The sequence below is a fragment of the Heterodontus francisci genome, chromosome 13 (genome assembly GCF_036365525.1).
Source record: "Heterodontus francisci isolate sHetFra1 chromosome 13, sHetFra1.hap1, whole genome shotgun sequence".
Taxonomy (NCBI): Eukaryota; Metazoa; Chordata; class Chondrichthyes; order Heterodontiformes; family Heterodontidae; genus Heterodontus; species Heterodontus francisci.
Genome location: NC_090383.1, coordinates 62018694 through 62036903, shown reverse-complemented (window position 1 = coordinate 62036903; position 18210 = coordinate 62018694).

Genomic DNA, 18210 nt, shown 5'->3' with positions numbered 1-18210 from the left:
CCTCCCGCAACCACAACCATCTTCCTTTCTGCTACCATCTTCCTTTGTACTCAGCAAGACTCCAGCCAGTGGAGTGTTTTCCCTGATTCCTATTGATTTCAAGTTTACTAAGTCTCCCTGATGCCAAACTTAGTTAAATTCTGCCTTGATGTCAAGGGCAGTCACTCTCACCTCACCTCTGGAATTCAACTCTTTTGTCTATCTCGGGACCAAGGATATAATGAGGTCTGGAGCTGAGTGGCCCTGGCATAACCCAAACTGAACATCAGTGAGCAGGCTATTGGTAACAGCTTGATAGTGCTGTTGATGAAACATTGCATCATGCTAATGATGGAGAGTAGACTGATGAGGCTGCAATTGGCTGGATTGGATATGTCCTGCTTTGTGTCAACAGAACATATCTGGGCAATTTTCCACATTGTCAGGTAGATGCCAGTGTTATAGCTGCACCGGAACAGCTTGGCGAGAGGTGCAGCTAGTTCTGGAGCACAAGTCTTCAGAACTATAGCTGGGATGTTGTCGGGTCCCATAGCCTTTGCCGTATCCAGTGCACTCAGTTGTTTCTTGATACCATGTGAAGTGAATCAAATTGGCTGAACACCAGGGACCTCAGGAGGAGGCCAAGATAGATCATCCACTCAGCACTTCTGACTGAAGATGGTTGCTAATGCTTCAGCCTCATCTTTTGCACTGACATGCTGGTCTCTACCATCAGCAAGGACGGGGATGTTTGTGGAGTCTCCTGTACCTGTTAGTTGTTTGATTGTCCACCACCATTCACAGCTGGATGTGGCAGGACTGCAGAGTTTTGAGCTGATCCGTTGTGTTGTGGGATCGCTTAGCTTTGTCTATAGCGTGCTGCTTCCACTGTGTAGATATATCTGTGACAGTTAGATTGGTGAGGATGAGGTCAAGCAGTGTGAGATAAGTGAATGTGTTTCTTTATCAGAGATCTGCTGCAGCTCTCGATCTTCCTCCTGAGGCTGCAGTGGCTGGTCAGACAACAATTCTTGGGTGCCTGAAAGCAGAAAATCAGAAGGGGAGGTTTGGGGTGATGGAACAGGAGTGGGCTGGAAAGCAAGAGTTCCATTGTCACATAATCTGAAGCTTGCGCTTCATGCCAGATAGCGGGTTGAGGCAGAGGTGGTATTTGAAAATGGCCGTAAGTAAAATATATATGGTCATCCTGAATGGTCTCAGTACTGGATGCAGGAGACTCTGTGACAGCCATCCCATGAAGGATCCTTCAGCAGGCTTAGGTGATGCAGCAATGTCTGTCCCTCTGTGGTTAATTTAGTTTTAGTTTTAGTTTTAGAGATACAGCACTGAAACAGGCCCTTCGGCCCACCGAGTCTCTGCCGACCATCAACCACCCATTTATACTAATTCGACACTAATCCCATATTCTTACCACGTCCCCACCTGTCCCTATATTTCCCTACCACCTACCTATACTAGGGGCAATTTATAATGGCCAATTTACCTACCAACCTGCAAGTCTTTTGGCTGTGGGAGGAAACTGGAGCACCCGGAGAAAACCCACGCTGACACAGGGAGAACTTGCAAACTCCACACAAGCAGTACCCAGAATTGAACCCGGGTCGCTGGAGCTGTGAGGCTGCGGTGCTAACCACTGCGCCACTGTGCCGCCCATCTTGTCCTGCTAGAGAGAGTGAAGAAAGAATGTTAGTGATTGTATTGCAAGGTGTTTGAATGATGTGCTTGCCATGTCTGAATGGCTGGAGATATGGGTGTTAGGATAGCATCATTTGAAGGTATGTGAGGATGAGGTACATATGAATGTTAGGCTTGAATTCTGATTGCTCGGGACTGCTGCTGGGTGAATGATGGGTGTGTAATGCATTGAGCAGCATGGGAGATTGATGGTGTGGTGAGTAGGCGATGTCATGTAAAGATGCACTCCCTGACCTTGACCATCCACTTGAGGTCATTGAACTTCTTGTGGCACTGCTGCCAGGTCCTCGGGGTGGGACTCTATGAAGTGACCTCTCTGGCCACTTTCTCCTATTCCCTTCTGAGGGTGTTCCTTGATGGCCTCCTGCCACCTCCCCACCCTCTCCTGAAACATATCCTGTCTTCTGTCACCCTCCTGGACTAAGGCCTCCATGTTGCATCTGAGAACCTAGGAGCCCTCTCTCTTCCAGTTGCTCCAACTGATTGCCTGTCCTTCTAACCAATTTCTGCAGAGACAGTCAGCAGCAGCTTCCTTCTAATGAGTGCAACTCTCCTCTAAAAGGAGAAGTCTGTCTTTAAAAGATGCAGGCTAGCTGGAACATGTGCTAGCTGAGAACACTGCTTGGCCCCTTGTTGAGCATTCAGCCAGCCAGCAGCGTGGGTCATGCTGAGCTAAACACTACAATTATGGAAATGTGGATATAGCACAATGCTTGCCTGCCTCAACAGGATTGGATGTGGGTTGATTGCAAGAATGTCCTACATGAAGCATACAGTACACCTTTGATTTTATTTTATTGCAGTTAATAATTTATAAATGTTTGTAGGCTAATATAACGGTTGTTCTCACATCTCTCCTTTAGTGGAAATAAATGTTTCCCATTAACATCTCAAATATTTAAAATGTTGCATTTCAATTTGTCCCTTGCTGTACATATGCACAATAATGGTATATTGCAGGTGCAGCAGACTGATGCCTTGAAGGTACAGAGTGTCCTGACTAGCTAACAATAAGCATTTCACCTCCGAAATTAGAATGTTAAATAATAACATACATATATATTTCATGCATCTGTCAGAATTTCCTCTTTCCACTATTTCAGTTGAAGCTTTAATTGCTACGTCTCTGGTTAAAAAAGTGGAGAGAAGAATTTCAGACAAATGTATTCAGCATGTTCTTGCTAGTATCCTGCAGTGTAATGTCAAGGCCTTTGTCCTTGCATCCTGCAAACTGAGTTTGGAAAAGTACATTCATCAGAAGTTGTCCATTGAATTCAGTATTCAGTGTCCTAAACATGTAATTCAATATCCACTGTAAAGTAATCTGGCATGAAAAGAATTGTTTTTATGAGTCGGTATAATTTTGTAATGTCAACTGTGAGAATGCTGTTTGTTCCCTTTTCCTGAAGCCTGGGGGAAATATTGGTATGCAAAAAAATGGGTGCATTGGATTTGGGTCAGATTCTAAAGAACTGAAACCCCCGACCCCAACCCACCTCTACCCTCCCACTTCCTGGTTTTATGAAGACAGGACAGGGGGCAGCAGTCAGCCAACCAACTTCCAGAGCAGGTTAGGAATTTAAGTATGTTAATGAGACTGGCAGCCTTTGATTTAACCTCACTGAGCCCTCACCATCAATATCATGGGGTCAACATTGACCAGACTAGCATTAACTGGACTAGCCATACCAACACGGTGGTGAGAAGAGCAGGGTAAAGGTTGGATACCCTACAATGAGCGACTTATTTCCTAATCCCACAAATTCTTTCTGCCAACTACAAAGCTTAAGTCAAAAGTGCAACAAAATAATCACCACTCGCCTGGATGGTTGCAGCTGTAATGACACACAGGAAGCTCAACAAGAACTATTTGCTTGATCACCATGATCTACATGATCCCATGCAGCAATTTATCATAGTTACTTTGTCAGCATGCCTTTCTCCTATGATCTCCACCACTGATATGGACAAGAGCAGCTATGTTGTAGGAACAACATTCCCTCCAAGCTTTCTTCCAAATCACACTTCGATTTTTGTAGTCTCCCCTTCATTCTGAGAAGCATATACCATTATTTTTTTCCCATAATTTCTGGGTCAAAATCCTGCAATTACCTACCTAACACCATCAGCACAAGAACTACAGCCAGAAGGCCCACCACTTGGTTCTGGTATCAGATCACAGAGCAGTGAATTTGAGTTTCCATTGCTAAGTACATCACCTGGATCAATATCAACTCCTAAGAAACCCTACTTACCTCCCCCATCCCCACCATTAACTGGTCATTGGACAACTGTCTAATCTGTATGGTTCTGTTACTAAATGGATAAATCCACTAAACCATTAAGGAACTTAATGCATGAATGTTAATCGTCATAAGGTCTCCTTAGTACTGGGCCAAAATGTTCTAACTATCTGCAATGGTTATTTCCATTAGGCTATACTCAAGATTACATTTTGATAGTTGCCCGAAGAAAACAAACTTGAAGTGACAAATACTCTGGAATTGGGTCAAGTTTCGACTTTCATTATTGAATGGTTACAATAGGTTAGGTTCGGGTTAGATTTTGATAGGTTGGAAGTTTCGGCCATACCAAATTCAAAATCTAAACTAAATCATTATTTCTTTCCCTAAAATATTATTTTCTCTGCCTTAGGTAGGAGTTTAATGATGTAGAAATCCATGTAGGCGGCTTCTTGTCAGATCAGGTGTTTTGTCAGAAATATGGGTTTGCAATTGTAGTCAACAGTGAAGGATATAGGGCCTGGGGTCAATTTCTTAAATTATTCACAACTTTTCCAACTGCATGCTTGCTCAGAAAAATAACTATTCATTTTTGTAACTATTTGGGCATGTTGACATTGTCTATGATCAGCATATTGATTCATCAATTTTTTTTTGCATTGTACCATTACTCAGATATTCAATTAATAGCAGAGGGCAATTAAATCCCCTACTAACCTGAGTCCCAAGTGCAGGCCGCATTTATAAGATACGTCAGTCTAACTGTAAAAACGACAGAACAGCAAAATCGGTATTATGCATGGAATGATAATTTGTGTGGCCTACTCTATAAACTGTGCATTTGGTTAAAAAAAAAAATTATTCTGACACAAAAGTTAAACAGCTTGTAAAGCATGCCAAAACATTTCAATTGCCAATAAAAACTAAACAAAACGGTAAGTCTGTTGACTACTTCTTTGAACTTCGTAATGGCTCTTCAGCCTCATCATGTTTCACACCATATGCAATGTGTCAGATACCCTTACACCTACATGGAAAGACAACAGAATGCAGCATGCAGATACAGAGTAATGAACTTCCAGCCCTTAAAGACATTCATTTTCACTTAACATCATGGAACTCAAAATGAGAATCTCCAATGCCAGTGAAGTTGCAGCACTTGATTGGTCTTCTCGCAAAAAGAAATTCTAAAAGCTGACATTACTTTGTTGAATGAGCTCTTGGCCCGGATATTGCAGTCAGCAATGTACGACCGGTGCCAGCCATTCATGTCACTTATACTTGCCCACACAATTTCTATGGGCTTTTGCACTGGAACTTGTGAATGATTAGAAATTTATTTCAGCGTCGTGCTCTCTGTAGGGGCTCTGGGACCTGTGTGAACACGGCAAGCAACCATGTGCCTCTTTAACCAATCTGATTAAAGAATCTTTAATGAGCTGTGGAGAGCATGAATATTATCAGATAAAATTTCTTCTGTCACACCAAACAGGTTGAACAGAGCACTGACCGTATCAGCAACCACTGCACTTGACGTTTCTCATAGCTGCCCAATGATCAGAAACTTGGTGAAGTAATCCATAACAATGAGGAACAAAAGAACATAGGACCAAGAGGAGGCCGTTCAGCCCATCGAGCCTGCTCTGCCATTCAATACAATCATGGCTGATCATCCACTTCAATGCCTTTTTCCCACAATACCCCCCTATCCCTTTATGCCATTTGTATTTGGAAATCTGTCAATCTCTGCTTTAAACATACTAATTGACTGAGCTTCCACAGCCCTCTGGGGTAGAGAATTTCAAAGATTCACAACCCTCTGAGTAAAGAAATTTCTCCTCACCTTGGTCCTAAGTGGCTTCCCTCTTATTCTGAAATTGTGTCCCCTGGTTCTAGACTCCCCAACCAGGGGAACATCTTACCTGCATCTACCCTGTCTATTCCTTTAAGTATTTTGTAGGTTTCAATGAGATTACCTCTCATTCTTCAAAACTCTAGAGAATACAGGCCCAGTTTCCCCAATCTCTCTTCATAGGACAGTCCCGCCATCCTGGGAACAAGTCAGGTGAACCTTCATTGCACTCCCTCTGAGGCAATAATATCCTTCCTAAAACTGCACACAGTACTCCAGCTGCGGTCTAACCAAGGTTCTGTACAACTGGAGCAAGACTTCGCTTCTGCTGTACTCAAATCCTCTTGTGATAAAGGCTAACATACCATGAGTCTTCCTAATTGCTTGCTGCATCCGCATGTTAGCTTTCAGTCACTTATTGATGATGACACCCAGGTCCCTTTGTACATCTACACTTTCTAATCTCTTACCATTTAAGAAATACTCTGCACATATATTCCTCCTACCAAAGTGGATAACCTCACATTTTTCCACATTATATTCCATCTGCCAAATTCTTGCCCACTTACTGGGCTGGAATTTAAGAAACCTTCGATGCCGTGATCCATGGCAGTGGGGGCCTGAAAATGGCTCCGATGAGGCCCACCACGGACCTCGACTCCGGCAGGGCCCAGCCCAATCCTCCCGGAAGTGGTGCGGCTCTGTGGCAGCAGCCACTGCCACTGGATGACGGGACCACAATTAACATATTCAAATCAGTAAAATATTGAAATACACTTACTTGAGATCTTGAGGGCCTGTTTTTGGTGCAGCGGCCAATGCTCCTGTATTTTCAGATCCCCATAATGTGTGCACAGGATGGTGGGAAGGATTGAACCATAAACTTTGCGCAGTTTGGGGGAGGGGGGTGGCGGAAGGTCAAATGTAAAAGGTAAGCATTTTGGGAGGGACAGGGCAAATACTTATTACAATTCTTATTGGGGGGGTGGGAAAGGGGCATTAGAAATTTATTTATTTACTTTTGGGGGGCATCTTTCTTAAAAAATTTAATCTGCTGGCAGGGCAGGATGCCCTTTAAAATTGGTGCCAGTGCCTGCGAACTTTAAAAACTATTTATTATAATTAGAATAACTTACCAGTTACTCACCAATCAGCTTCTTCCCCGTACCAAAGTAAGAGCCAGCAACTGGAGGCTTAAAAAAGGCAGAAAAAGAAAGGAGCATCTTTCTCACCAAACTCCCACTTTACACTCAATACAGACAAAGCAGCACTGAGGAAGCCGTGCCTTTATACTTTCTGAAAAACAACTGATTCAAGCTTCTGAAAACCAGTTTAAGCCAGCTACCTAAGTAACTGGCTGCAGCTGCTCCCAGAGAGCTTGTATACCCCTGTTTTAAGGCTGGAATAAAACTTAACTTCTCTTAACTTAAGGAGTAATTTTTAGTGAATTGCTAATTTGAAGGAAAAAACTAGACTTTAGATGAAATTAATCCTTAAAACTCCGTCTTACCAGACTCACCAGTGCTCAGTGCAGACCAAACTGCACTGAGGAAGCCCTGCTTTTATACTTTTTGAAAAACAACTGATTCATGTGTTAAAATGTTGATTTTATCATAACATAACTGGGACATATATATTATAGATGTATACACTCACACAGCTACTACAGGAGCCACACCAACACATATCTCATTCTGTCCGGCTACCCCCACAACTCCCTGGTCATGTGTGATGTGACATCACCTTCTCCGGGGACCTTCACTTACAGCCTCTTAAGGTGGTCCTCTCTTAAGGTGGTCCTAAAAACAAGAACCATCAGCTCCATCAAATTTAATTGGTTAAGACAGTTTGTAACTGAACCATAGAGAGCAGGAAGAAGTCAAGTTTGCTCATCTGTCTGTGATGAATTGACTGAACTCAGTGAATAGCCACATTTTTCTTCGTTGCCCATGATGAAGGGAAAAAAATCTGTAGGGATTCTTGTTCCTGGTCACTTTCCAGCATAGATGGAAGTCAGTGAGGGTCGGATCAGGCTGAATTGTAATGTGGGCTAAGGTCCTGGATAAATATAAAAGCAGCAGCTAATCCTTGTGACAAGGATTTGTTTGCCTTCGTGATCTACTGATAGAGTATCTACTTATTTTCCTTAGTGAGCGAATAGGGAAAGATGCATCTTTTTTGCTGGCTATGCTACTCCATGTAGGAAGGATGCCCATGTCTGATTCTCGCTGGCGACGGAGATAAGATTTGATTGCTGTTCCCTAGCGTCAGAGTGAAAAAGATAAAGGAAGATGATGGGCTGAATTTTCATGCGCAGGAGTACATGGGTTTGGGTGGGGGTGGAAGTTTAAAGCCACACTGTCACAGTGTGGCTTTCGTGCAGAGAGATCGACCGTTGACATGCTGTTCTCCCTTCGCCAGATACAGGAGAAATGCCGCGAACAACAGATGCCCTTCTACATTGCTTTCATTGATCTCACCAAAGCCTTTGACCTCATCAGCAGACGTGGTCTCTTCAGACTACTAGAAAAGATTGGATGTCCACCAAAGCTACTAAGTATCATCACCTCATTCCATGACAATATGAAAGGCACAATTCAACATGGTGGCACCTCATCAGACCACTTTCCTATCCTGAGTGACGTGAAACAGGGCTGTGTTCTCGCACCCACACCTTTTGGGATTTTCTTCTCCCTGCTGCTTTCACATGCGTTCAAGTCCTCTGAAGAAGGAATTTTCCTCCACACAAGATCAGGGGGCAGGTTGTTCAACCTTGCCCGTCTAAGAGCGAAGTCCAAAGTACGGAAAGTCCTCATCAGGGAACTCCTCTTTGCTGACGATGCTGCTTTAACATCTCACACTGAAGAGTGCCTGCAGAGTCTCATCGACAGGTTTGCGGCTGCCTGTAACAAATTTGGCCTAACCATCAGCCTCAAGAAAACGAACATCATGGGGCAGGACGTCAGAAATGCTCCATCCATCAATATTGGCGACCACGCTCTGGAAGTGGTTCAAGAGTTCACCTACCTAGGCTCAACTATCACCAGTAACCTGTCTCTAGATGCAGAAATCAACAAGCGCATGGGAAAGGCTTCCACTGCTATGTCCAGACTGGCCAAGAGAGTGTGGGAAAATGGCGCACTGACACGGAACACAAAAGTCCAAGTGTATCAAGCCTGTGTCCTCAGTACCTTGCTCTATGGCAGCGAGGCCTGGACAACATATGTCAGCCAAGAGCGACGTCTCAATTCATTCCATCTTCGCTGCCTCCGGAGAATACTTGGATCAGGTGGGCAGAACCGTATCTCCAACACAGAAGTCCTCGAGGCAGCCAACATCCCCAGCTTATACACACTACTGAGTCAGCAGCGCTTGAGATGGCTTGGCCATGGGAGCCGCAGGGAAGATGGCAGGATCCCCAAAGACACATTGTACAGCGAGCTCGCCACTGGTATCAGACCCATCGGCCGTCCATGTCTCCGCTTTAAAGAAGTCTGCAAACGCGACATGAAGTCCTGTGACATTGATCACAAGTCGTGGGAGTCAGTTGCCAGCATTCGCCAGAGCTGGCGGGCAGCCATAAAGGCGGGGCTAAAGTGTGACGAGTCGAAGAGACTTAGCAGTTGGCAGGAAAAAAGACAGAAGCGCAAGGGGAGAGCCAACTGTGTAACAGCCCCGACAAACAAATTTTTCTGCAGCACCTGTAGAAGAGCCTGTCACTCTAGAATTGGCCTTTATAGCCACTCCAGGCGCTGCTCCACACACCACTGACCACCTCCAGGTGCTTATCCATTGTCTCTCGAGATAAGGAGGCCAAAGAAGAAGGAAGTTTAAAACTGGCGAAATTGACAGCACGTCAATCCTGGGGAAGCAGGTTGCTGCTTAACATATGTCAATCGCTCAATAGAACAATAGTGACATAGGATTTCTACTTTAATTTTGGGCCCACAGGTTTACCGAGCTTCCTGGAAAATGCCAGTGAAAACAAGGCAAGAACATAACAGCAACTGAGGGGGCTGAAGCCACGTCAGGGAAATATATCACTGAGTACTCAGTACTCACTGCTGCTTTCTTACCTGCTTGTGGGAAAGGGTTTCTTAAGAGTACTTGTTCTGAGAGATTACTTTACATACTGTGAAGGTGCCATCTAGCTTTGAAGGTTTGATGGTTTGATCTGCACTTTGGAGCTCTGATCTATTTGATCAGTATGGGTTTCGCTTACGCTCTCTTATATTGGACATCGGATGAGAATGAAGATGATGAGCAACAGCACCAGCAGCAGCAGAAGCAACAACAACAGCTTGCCATTCAGACCTGTAGCTCCACAAGAGAGAGAAGATCAGCAGCTCGCAGTAGGACATACCTAACATACAAGGTCTACAGGCAGAGGATAAGCTTCCTCAACATGTCTGAACGCCAGTGTCTCAGGAGGCTCATGGTGTCGTGTCAGATGGACATTTGTAGCCTGCTGGAACAAGACCTGCTGTCAAGTGAACCTGGTGGCCACACTTTACCAGTAGTTGTCAAAGTCACCACAACCCACAATGTTTTTGCCTATGGATCCTTCCAGGGCTGTGCTGGAGATGTTTGCTAGATCTTGCAGTTGGCAGCCCACAAATGCCTAAGAGCAATATTGCCATCGATGACACCAGTCATAATTGGTCAGTGCTCAGGTTTGTGACTCTGGCTTTCTTCCCACAGGTGCAGGGCATCATCAACTGCACACGTGTGACAATTAAGGCATCCATAGAAAACCCAGGAGTGTTCGCCAACCATAAGGGTTTTCACTCTATCAATGTGCAGCTGGTATGCAACCACATAATGACCTTTACGCAGGTGTGTGCAAGATTTCCAGGTAGCTACCATGATGCTTTTCTCCTGCGGCAGTCTATCCTCCTAAATGTCTTCACACTTGGAAGCAGAGCTACCGACTGGCTGCTTGGAGACAAGGGGTACCGACGTGAAACGTGGCTGATGATGTCTCTCAGAAGTCCGAGAAATGAAGCCCAGGAGTGCTGTAGGGAATGCCACATCACCACCAGATGTGTCATCAAAATAGCTTATTAGTATGGTGAAGATGTGATTAAGGTGCCTTGACAGATCTGGAGTTGGCCAGGGGAATGTCTATGGATGTTATTTGTATAGATTTCCAGAAGGTCTTTGATAAAGTCCCTCATAAGAGACTGTTTTCTAAAACTGGAGCCCATGGAATTGAAGGCAAATTATTGGCCTGGTTAGGAAATTAGCCAAGCATCAGGAGACAGAGAGTAGGGATAATGGGCAGCTACTCTAAGTGGTAGAATATGTCTACTGGTGTCCTGCGAGGATCTGTGTTGGAACTCAACCATTCACCACTTTTATTAACGACTGACATGATGGGATAGAAAGCCACATATCCGAATTTGCTGATGACACAAAGATAAGTGGCATTGTAAGAACTGTAAAATTACAAAGAGATATTGATTGACTAAGTAACTGTGAAAAACGGTGGCAAATGAATTTCAATGTAGGCAAATGTGAGGTCACCAACTTTGGGCCTAAGAAAAATAAAAGGGTACTTTCTCAACGGTGGAAAGCTAGAAACAGTGTAGGTTCAAAGTGACTTGGGGATCCCTATATATAGATCATTAAAATGTCATGAACACATACAGAAAATAATCGAAAAGGCTAATGGGATGCTGGCCTTTATATCCAGAGGACTAGAATACAAATAGGGCGGCACAGTGGTGCAGTGTTTAGCACCACAGCCTCACAGCTCCAGCGACCCGGGTTCAATTCTGGGTACTGCCTGTGTGGAGTTTGCAAGTTCTCCCTGTGTCTGCGTGGGTTTCCTCTGGGTGCTCCGGTTTCCTCCCACATGCCAAAGACTTGCTGGTTGATAGGTTAATTGGCCTTTATAAATTGCCCCTAGTATAGGTAGGTGGTAGGGAAATATAGGGACAGGTGGGGATGTGGTAGTAATGTGGAATTAGTGTAGGATTAGTATAAAATGGGTGGTTGATGTTCGGCACAGACTCGGTGGGCCGAAGGGCCTGTTTCAGTGCTGTATCTCTAAAGTAAAACTAAACAAAGGGGTAGAAGTCATGTTGCAGCTAAACAAAAGCACTGATTAGACCATATGTTACAAAAAGGCTTCCATTTCTCTAATATGTTATTTTTGTGAGGACTTTTGTTAAAACTGAAAAGATTCCATGGATGTGTTTTTTTTTAAATCAAGTTCACCAACAGGACAAGATGTTGTTTGAGAACCACCTGTGCTGGAAACTACCTGTGGGTTGGGCTCAGTAGGCAGCCGAGCCCTTGGTGACTTGGGAAAAAGTGGTTACAGAGAAGCCACATGCCAAGGTTTGTGGAGGTCAGGAGATCGACTCACTCTTTGGGTTTTGAACATTGTTTTCAGTTTTAGTTGGAGTGTGAACTGTTTGAAGACAGCTGGTGTTTTCCTGCCAAGGAAAAGAAATCACCCAGGTCACCTCTTTGTCTACCTTTTTGAAGAAATCTTGCCAAGATCCAGTGTGGGGAAAAAAAAAACCCTGGTGCCATATAGCTCTTGAGGAGCTGGAAAAAATCCTGTGATTCAAATGTGTGCTGGTGGAAGAACCTTGATGCCACATTTCTCCTCGAAAACCTGCGAGAATAATTCTCGACGTCTCCAGAATGGATTGCTTCTGAAACGATCCTAGTGACCCATCTCCGTATACCTGGATGCCAGACCAAAAAAGGAACAACTGACTTCCTTCCATACCTTCTTTCTTTTTTTGTCAAAAATTAGCAAGTATTTGGCCAAAGTAGTTTTCTTTTTGTTGTCCTTTTTTGTAACAGACCTCTGCAGAGTAAATTTCTGTATTTTTCCAATGTATGAATGTAATTGGGGAATTTTTTAACAAATGGAACTTTCATTTTTTTTTTAATTGGTGTGTTAATGCTTTGCTTTGTTACTGGTTAAGTCTAGTTTTAGAATAAACTGATAATTTTGTTGTTTATTAAAGAAACCTGGTTGGTTTATTTTATTCTGGGATAAAGAGTAGACTATATGATTATATGTATCGGTAACCAAATAAACGTTTAAATAGATATTGTGACCTGTGGAGAAGTGGAACTAGAAGACAGTGCACTCCTCCCACCTCGGTCGTAACACACAGCTGAAGTAGCTTGGGTACTTCTGGGCGCCACACTTTAGGAAGGATATATTGGCGTGGGAGGGAGTGCAGCCTAGATTTACTAGAATGAGAAGTTGAGGTTAAATTATGAGGACAAATTACACAAACTAGGGTTGTATTCCCTGGAATTTAGAAAGTTAAGGGTTATTTGATCAAAGTGTTCAAGATTCTAGGGTGAATCGACAGGGTAGATAGAGGGAAACTAATTCCACTCGTTGGGGAATCTAAGACCAGGGGGCATAATCTAAGATTTAGAGCCAGACCTTTCAGGAATGAAATTAGGAAACGTTTCTACGAGCAAAGAGTGGTGGAAGTTTGGAACTCTCACAAATGGCAATTGATGAGAGATCCATTATTAATTTTAAGGTAGATTTTTGTTATCCAAAGGTATTAAGGGATATGAGGCAAAGATAGATATATGGACTTAGGTTGCAGATCAGTTATGATCTCATTGAATGGCAAAACAGGCTTGAGGCACTAAATGGCGTACTCCTGTTCCTATGTTCCTACAGAAGGAGACATCATCACAAAGGCCTCTCATGTTTAAGATTGACTCCTCCAATCTCTCTGCAAGCATGTACAGGACACTTAGAACACCTGCCAGCACATCACAGAGTCTCTGCCGCTGCTCAAGAAGTATCCAGTTCATCGACAACCTCTGAGGTACAGCATCTGTGTCCAGCTGAGCAGAGCTTGGAATGTCCTGCACCCTACAACATGGCTTCTTTACTGCTGTCCCTGCCTCCACCATCTGCTCTTGTTCACTTATGAAGTGAAAGTCACCATGTGAAAACCTAACTACCTCTCTAATTGTTTCTTTTTTATTCATTCATGGGATGTAGGCGTCACTGGCCAGACCAGCATCGATTGCCCATCCCTAATTGCCCTTGAGAAGGTGTGGTGAGCTGCCTTCTTGAACCGCTGCAGTCCATGTGGGGTAGGTACACCCACAGTGCTGTTAGGAAGGGAGTTCCAGGATTTTGACCCAGCGACAGTGAAGGAACGGCAATATAGTTCCAAGTCAGGATGGTGTGGGACTTGGAGGGGAACTTGCAGGTGGTGGTGTTCCCATGTATTTGCTGCCCTTGTCCTTCTAGTTGGTACAGGTCGCGAGTTTGGAAGGTGCTGTCTAAGGAGCCTTGGTGTGGTGCTGCAGTGCATCTTGTAGATGGTACACACTGCTGCCACTGTACGTCGGTGGTGGAGGGAGTGAATGTTTGTAGATGGGGTGCCAATCAAGCGGGCTGCTTTGTCGTGGATGGTGTCGAGCTTCTTGAGTGTTGTTGGAGCTGCACCCATCCAGGCAAGTGGAGCGTATTCCATCATACTCCTGACTTGTGCCTTGTTGATGGTGGACAGGCTTTGGGGAGTCAGAAGGTGAGTTACTCGCCTCAGGATTACAAGCCTCTGACCTGCTCTTGTAGCCACGGTATTTATATGGCTACTCCAGTTCAGTTTCTGATCAATGGTAGCCCCTAGGATGTTGATAGTGGGGGATTCAGCGATGGTAATGCCGTTGAATATCAAGGGAAGATGGTTAGATTCTCTCTTGTTGGAGATGGTCATTGCCTGGCACTTGCGTGGCGCGAATGTTACTTGCCACTTACCATCCCAAGCCTGGATATTGTCCAAGTCTTGCTGCATTTCTACACGGACTGCTTCAGTATCTGAGGAGTCACAAATGGTGCTGAACATTGTGCAATCATCAGCAAACATCCCCACTTCTGACATTATGATTGAAGGAAGGTCATTGATGAAGCAGCTGAAGATGGTTGGGCCGAGGACACTACCCTGAGGAACTCCTGCAGTGATGTCCTGGAGCTCAGATGATTGACCTGCAACAACCACAACCATCTTCCTTTGTGCTGGGTATGACTCCAGCCAGTGGAGGGTTTTCCCCCTGATTCTCATTGACCTCAGTTTTGCTGGGGCTCCTTGATGCCATACTCGGTCAAATGCTGCCTTGATGTCAAGGGCAGTCACTCTCACTTCACCTCTTGAGTTCAGCTCTTTTGTCCATGTTTGAACCAAGGCTGTAATGAGGTCAGGAGCTGAGTGGCCCTGGCGGAACCCAAACTGAGCGTCACTGAGCAGGTTATTGCTAAGCAAGTGCCGCTTGATGGCACTGTTGATGACACCTTCCATCACTTTACTGACGATTGAGAGTAGGCTGATGGGGCGGTAATTGGCCGGGTTGGACTTGTCCTGCTTTTTGTGTACAGGACATACCTGGGCAGTTTTCCACATTGCAGGGTAGATGCCAGTGTTGTAGCTGTACTGGAACAGCTTGGCTAGGGGCGCGGCAAGTTCTGGAACACAGGTCTTCAGTACTATTGCCGGAATATTGTCAGGGCCCATAGCTTTTGCAGTATCCAGTGCCTTCAGTCGTTTCTTGATATCACGCAGAGTGAATCGAATTGGCCGAAGTCTGGCATCTGTGATGCTGGGGACTTCAGGAGGAGGCCGAGATGGTTCATCAACTCTGCACTTCTGGCTGAAGATTGTTGCAAATGCTTCAGCCTTATCTTTCGCACTGATGTGCTGGGTTTTCCCATCATTGAGGATTGTGGAGCCACCTCCTCCAGTTAGTTGTTTAATTGTCCACCACCATCCATGGCTGGATGTGGCAGGACTGCAGAGCTTAGATCTGATCCGTTGGTTATGGGATCACTTAGCTCTGTCTATCGCATGCTGCTTACGCAGTTTGGCATGCAAGTAGTCCTGGTTTGTAGCTTCACCAGGTTGACATGTTTGGTGCTGCTCCTGGCATGCCCTCCTGTCCTCTTCATTGAACCAGGTCTCCTGGCTTGATGGTAATGGTAGAGTGGGGGATATGCCGGGCCATGAGGTTACAGATTGTGGTTGAGTACAATTCTACTGCTGCTGATGGCCCACAGCGCCTCATGGATGCCCAGTTTTGCATTGCTAGATCTGTTCGAAATCTATCCCATTTAGCACGGTGATAGTGCCACACAACACGATGGACGGTATCCTCAATGTGAAGGCGGGACTTCGTCTCCACAAGGACTGTGCGGTGGTCACTCCTACCAATACTGCATGGGCAGAAGCATCTACGGCAGCAGACTGGTGAGGACGAGGTCAAGTATGTTTTTCCCTCGTGTTGGTTCCCCCACCACCTGCCGTAGACCCAGTCTAGCAGCTATGTCCTTTAGGACTCGGCCTGCTCGGTCAGTAATGGTGCTACTGAGCCACTCTTGGTGATGGACATTGAAGTCCCCCACCCAGACTACATTTTGTGCCCTTGCCACCCTCAGTGCTTCCTCCGTGGTGTTCAACATGGAGGAGTACTGAGTCATCAGCTGAGGGAAGGCGGTAGGTGATAATCAGTAGGAGGTTACCTTGCCCATGTTTCACCTGATGCCATGAGACTTCATGGGGTCCGGAGTCGATGTTGAGGACTCCCAGGGCAACTCCCTCCCTACTGTATACCACTGTGCCACCACCTCTGGTGGGTCTGTCCTGCCGGTGGGACAGGACATACCCGAGGATGGTGATGGCAGTGCCTGGACAATGTCTGTAAGGTATGATTCCGTGAGTATGACTATGTCAGGCTGTTGCTTGACTAGTCTGTGGGACAGTTCTCCCAACTTTGGCACAAGCCCCAGATGTTAGTAAGGAGGACTTTGCAGAGTCGACAAGGCTGGGTTTGCCGTTGTCGTTTCCGGTGCCTCGGTCGATGCCGGGTGGTCCGTCCGGTTTCATTCCCTTTTATTGACTTTGTAGCGGTTAGATACAACTGAGTGGCTTGCTAGGCCATTTCAGAGGGCATGTAAGAGTTAACCACATTGCTGTGGGTCTGGAGTCACATGTAGGCCAGACCATGTAAGGACAGCAGATTTCTTTCCCTAAAGGACATTAGTGAACCAGATGGGTTTTTACAACAATCGACAATGGTTTCAAGGCCATCATTAGACTATCTTTTAATTCCAGATTTATTAATTAAATTCAAATTCCACCTTCTGCTGTGGTGGGATTCGAAACCATTTCCCCAGAGAAATACCCTGGGTCTCTGGGTTACTAGTCCAGTTATAGTACCACTACGCCACCGCCTACCCTGTGGTTCCACCATAGTATGAGTATCTAAACTGGTGGATGGCTTTCATAAGTCCTGAGATGATGCCCCCTCAGAAGGAGTGAGCTCTTCTGAGGAGTCAGCGTCATTCTAGGTGACCTTGACCTCCTCCTAATGGACATGTGAAGTCCTTGTGGGAGATAATAGACATGAATACTGTCCAGATGAGAAAGCTTGAAGTGATCATTATGCACATAATCATATTCCTCTTGCTGTTCACGTCAAGTTAACATGACTTAGTGTTACATACCCTACATCAGTCTGATATTTAATCCTGGCACCAGGTAGCTGTCAGCCCTCCATCTCCCCAACTTTGACGGCCAGGCACACCAAGACTTCACTGAACTCCAGCATCTCCTCCACCATAGATGTTAATTGAGAAATGGCTGTAGGGCCACCTCCAGTTCTCTGCCTCTCCCAGGTGTTCTGGGCTCTCTACTCCTGCAAGGAGAGAAAGAAGGTACCTGTGAGTGAGAGTAATTTTGTGTGCTCACCCGATAGATGGAGAACATTTGTTGAGGGTGACAAGGAAGGAGAGGCATGACATTGCATAAGAATAAGTGTCAGTGGTGAATGAAAAGATGGGGATGTAGGTAATTCACAGCATTGAGGGATGGGTGTACCTGCCAGGTAAACTGGTTATAAGGAGTGGAGTGCTGGAGTAGACTGGACCAGGCAGAGTGAAGGATGATATTCATATCAGGACGTAGGTCAATGTGCCATTGCTCTCACATTCCCTGCCCTGTATAGGTAATTAAAGCACTTCCTGCATTAGATCCAGGAGACTGGCACCATGCTCCTGTGTCTGATATCCGTGCCACGTCCACCACGTTTTCTAAATGTCACCAGCAGGTGTTTTCCTCCCATCACTAGGCAACAGTATATTTTTCTGGGTCTTTGTGGCCACAAGCAACCAGGGAGGGATCACTGAAGCAAGATGCAGCCTTTACCTGTCTCAACTCCATTGTGCTAGTGCTGCGTCTCTCCATGATCATTCCAATGGCTTAAACTTGCATTTTTCATTGTCCCTTTAAATACTGGAGTTGAGATCATGTCATGCTGGCTGTCATCCTGCCTGCTGACACTAATTGGACAGGGAACCTGAAAGTAAAATGATAATGAGGTGGCTGAGTTAAAAAGCCACGAACAAAGGCACTGCATATACAT